The following is a 4,905-nucleotide window of genomic DNA, read 5'->3' as shown; positions in this document are numbered from 1 at the left end:
GGGCCCTCGCCACCACCCCTGACACCAACCACCCACACCCTGGAAACCATGGCATGGATTGAAGATGCACCTCTGGCCCTTCCTGGAATGTCAACCTACTATCCACAACTCCTCCTCTCAAGGCACCAAACAAGGAAGCAGGGAATGGGCCTGCCCGGGCTGCCTGGAAACATGGCCCATTTACCTCCTCCTCTCCTCCCACCTCCTTCTTCGCACCTCACACCAGCTCCCCTCCACTTGGTGCTCCTGCATTTTCACTCTTTTTTCCCCATCAATAAAGTCTTTCTGCATCTCAGCCTCAGATGCCTTCTCTTCCTTTCTTCTCCCCAGGCTCTTCCAATGTCACTTGGTACAAAGCCAGAGCTCAACATGCCATTTGGGTGGGTGGAAAGTGGCTACAAGGCCTCTCTTAGGAAGTATGTCCCCAGAAACAACACCACAGACTGGCACAAGGGCGCTGCAAGCCTGTGACATAAGCTCTTCAACTGCCCAACCGAAGGATAGGACATGCTAATGCACTGCTACCCATGCCTCTGACGCAAGCTCCCTTTGGCAGCAGGCACTTAGAATCATAGAATCATTTAGGTTTGAAAAGACCCTTAACATCACCAACTCCAACCGTTAACCTAACACTACCAAGTCCACCAATAAACCGTGTCCCTAAGTGCCACGTCTACATGTCTTTCAGATACCTCCAGAGATGGTGACTCAACCACTTCCCTGGGCAGCCTGTTCCAAGGCTTGACAACCCTTTCAGTGAAGAAATTGTTCCTAATATCCAATGTAAACCTACCCTGGTGCAACTTGAGGCCATTTCCTCTTGTCCTATCTCTTGTTACTTGGGAGAAGAGACCGACACCCACCTTGCTAGACCCGCCTTTCAGATAGTTGTCGAGAGTGATAAGGTCTCCCCTCAGCCTCCTTTTCTCAAGGCTAAACAACCCCAGTTCCCTCAGCCGCTCCTCACAGGACTCGTACTCTAGACCCTTCACCAGCTTTGTTACTCTTCTTTGGATGCTCTCCAGCACCTCCATGACTTATGGGGCCTGATGGCATCCACCCAAGGGTACTGAGGGAGCTGACAGAGAGCTTGCCAAGCCACTCTCCATCATTTATCAACAGTCCTGGTTAAAAGGGGAGGTCCCGAACGGCTGGAGGCTTGTCAACATGATGCCCATCTACAAGAAGGGCCAGAAGGAAAATCCGGGGAACTACAGGCCTGTCAGCCTGACCTCGGTGCCAGGGAAGACTATGGAGAGGTTCATCCTGAGGGCACTCACAGGGCACGTGCAGGACAACCAAGGGATCAGGCCCAGCCAGCACGGGTTCATGAAGGGCAGGTCCTGCTTGACCAACCTGATCTCCTTCTATGACCAGGTGACCCGCCTAGTGGATGAGGGGAAGGCCGTCGATGTTACCTACCTGGACTTTAGTAAAGCCTTCGACACTGTCCCCCACAGTATTCTCCTGGAGAAGCTGGCGACTCGTGGCTGGGACATGTGCACTCTTCGCTGGGTAGAAAACTGGCTGGACGGCCGAGCCCAGAGAGTCGTGGTGAATGGAGTGAAATCCAGTTGGCGGCCGGTGACAAGGGGAGTCCCCCAGGGCTCAGTTTTGGGGCCGGTCTTCTTTAATATCTTTATCGATGATCTGGATGAGGTGATCGAGTGCACCCTCGGTAAGTCTGCAGACAACACCAAGTTGGGAGGGAGTGTTGATCTGCTCGAGGGTCGGAAGGCTCTGCAGAGGGATCTGGACAGGCTGGATCGATGGGCCGAGGCCAATTGGATGAGGTTCAATAAGGCCAAGTGCCAGGTCCTGCACTTGAGTCACAACAACCCCAGGCAACGCTACAGGCTTGGGGACGAGTGGCTGGAAAGCTGCCCTGCAGAAAAGGACCTGGGGGTGTTGATTGACAGCCAGCTGAAGATGAGCCAGCAGTGTGCCCAGGTGGCCAAGAAGGCCAACGGCATCCTGGCCTGTATCAGAAATGGTGTGGCCAGCAGGAGCAGGGAGGTGATCGTGCCCCTGTACTCGGCTCTAGTGAGGCCGCACCTCGAATCCTGTGTTCAGTTTTGGGCCCCTCACTCCAAGAAGGACATTGAGGTGCTGGAGCGTGTCCAGAGAAGGGCGACGAAGCTGGTGAGGGGTCTGGAGCACAAGTCTGATGAGGAGCGGCTGAGGGAACTGGGGTTGTTCAGTCTGGAGAAGAGGAGGCTGAGGGGAGACCTTATCGCTCTCTACAACTGCCTGAAAGGGGGTTGCAGAGAGGTGGGTGTTGGTCTCTTCTCCCAAGTGACTAGCGACAGGACAAGAGGAATGTCCTCAGGTTGCGCCAGGGGAGGTTCAGGCTGGATATTAGGAAAAATGTCTTTGCTGAGAGAGAGGTGAGACACTGGAATAAGCTGCCCAGGCGAGTGGTGGAGTCACCATCACTGGAGGTGTTCAAGGAACGTGTGGATGAGGCATTGTGGGACATGGTTTAGTGGGCATGGTGGTGTTGGTTGATGGTTGTAGTTAATGATCTTACGGGTCTTTTCCAACCTTAGTGATTCTGTGATTCTCCATCACCTTCCCCAGAAATGAGGTCAGGCTCACCAGCCTCTACTTTCCCAGAACTTCCTTCCTGATCTTCAAGATAGCAGGGCTCTGAGCTCTCTTCCAGCCATCCGAAACCACACCCAGGCTCCATGACATTTCCAAGCTAATGAAGAGGGCCCTCCCAAGGACATTGCCCAGCTCCCTCAGCATTCGTGGCTACAACCCCTCAGGCCCCATGGACTTGCTAACCTTCAGACACACATCACTCCTTCCTAACTCCCTTCATCTTCCTCAGCAACAAGCACTGCTCACCTGACAAACAGCCTGAAAAACACTCACTTCAGCTCAATCCAGGCAGGCCTGGCCATTCATCAACCCTTTGGCATGCACCCACCACCACCAGGGCCTCAGTTCTGCGACCACACGCTGCATGCTGTCCTACAACTCCCCTCGGCAATCTCCAAATCCTCTTTCTGCCCATCAAACGCTGTGCAGGGAAAGAATCTCACCCCTCAGCTCTCACCTCAAGTAAAAACCCCAAAGGCCCTCGCTCACCAGGGCCCCACTCCTCCTCTGCCTCTTGCCACACTCACGGGCTCTCCAGAAACTCACCTGACCTTGCGACGTGTCCCACACGAACCACTACATCATGCAAAGCCCAGACTGCAAACACGCCAGCCCCAGCTAAGGAGAGCAGAACAGAGGGGCCAGCACAGGCCTTTTGGGAGCCTGGCAGGCCTCCCGACACCACAGGGCTTGAGAGCTCTGAACCAGGGCTGCCAGGAGTTATTCCTGCTCTCCCAAGCAGCCCTCCTCTGCCAGCTTGCACTGCCACCCCCAGGGACGGCACCAAGGGGGCACAAGCCCAAAGAGGCATCCTCCTTTCTCCCAGATACAAGCCTACAAGCAAGAAGGGCACCAAGGCACCCACAGAGCACATCCAATGGGAAAGGCCAGGATTAGGACAGGCTTAGTGAGCTGGGAGCAAGTCAGAGAGGGACTGAAGGTGATGGAAGGGGCAAAACCTCACGCCCGGCACACCTCAGAAGCCCTGACCAGCCTGACAGAGCTGCAAGGAAATTGGACCCCCTCTTCATAGCGCACCCGCAAACCACACCACACGAGTGCCACAGGATGACCTCACTGATGACACCCCACCTCTCCTATGCTTTGGTTGCAACCTCTGCCCGTCCTAACACATGCTTTCAACACCAAACCTCTGGCCTCTAATACTCTCACTTAAAAGCTGCCGCCTGGGCCAGAGGGACACTACCTCAAGAGGAGGACATGAAATTGCAGAATTGCAGCAAGGGAAACACACCCCACTTCATTACTTGCCAGGCTGTGGCATGCAACAGATGCGTGCTGAAAAATGCTGTCATGCGCAAAGGCTGTCTCACCCCCTTGGGCACTCGGGGACCAGCATAAAAGCCGGCCCAGAGCCTCTCTCCCTCACACACTGCTCCTGACGCCTTCTCCTCTGCAGTCAACAAGGTGAGCCTGAAAACCCTTCCCCTCCTTCTCCTCACCCACTTGGCCCCTTCTTCCAGCACACTCTGACCCCACACACACAGCCCTGATGCCTCCCCATCACCACACTGCCCACAGCCCCACACCACGCCTCCCCACTCCCTCGCCCTCCTGCATCACCACCCCTTGTACCCCCATTCCCCTCCACTTCCTCAACACCCTCTCTTCCAGGGACCCTCCACACCACAGACATGGCCTGCTACGACCTCTGCCGCCCCTGCGGACCCACCCCGCTGGCTGACAGCTGCAACGAGCCCTGTGTCAGGCAGTGCGAGGACTCCCGCGTCGTCATCCAGCCTCCCGCCGTGCTCGTCACCCTGCCAGGACCCATCCTCAGCTCCTTCCCACAGAACACCGCCGTCGGATCCTCCTCATCCGCTGCCGTGGGCAACATCCTCAGCTCCCAGGGAGTGCCCATCTCCTCCGGCGGCTTCGGCTACGGCTATGGCTTTGGAGGCCTGGGCTGCTTCGGTGGCAGGAGAGGCTGCTACCCCTGCTAAGGGCCCTCGCCACCACCCCTGACACCAACCACCCACACCCTGGAAGCCACGGATGGATTGTGGACGCACCTCCGGGCCCTTCCTGGCATGTGGACCTGTTGTCTACAGCTCCTCCTCTCAAGGCACCAAGCAAGAAGGCAGGGAAGGGGCCTGCCCAGGCGGCCTGGAAACATGGCCCTCCTCCTCTTCTCCCACTTTCTTCTTTGCATCGCCTCTTTCTGTTATGTCAGTACTCTTTGCTGCAATCAGCTTCTAACAAGCGCAACACCACTGGAGACCTCTGGTGTGCCGCTCCTACTGCGGGGCAGGAAGACTTTGGTGCTCAACCCAATCT

At 56.2% G+C, this 4,905-nt stretch overlaps 1 pseudogene; it reads left to right on the top strand.

Moving 5' to 3' along the window:
• Nucleotides 1–3,890: 3,890 nt before the first annotated feature.
• Nucleotides 3,891–4,571, top strand: LOC132322075 (feather keratin 1-like; annotated as a pseudogene).
• Nucleotides 4,572–4,905: the final 334 nt, after the last annotated feature.

The sequence above is a fragment of the Gavia stellata genome, chromosome 3 (genome assembly GCF_030936135.1).
Source record: "Gavia stellata isolate bGavSte3 chromosome 3, bGavSte3.hap2, whole genome shotgun sequence".
Taxonomy (NCBI): domain Eukaryota; kingdom Metazoa; phylum Chordata; class Aves; order Gaviiformes; family Gaviidae; genus Gavia; species Gavia stellata.
Note: the sequence above shows the minus strand (reverse complement) of the source record. Positions and strands in the feature narration are given on the sequence as shown.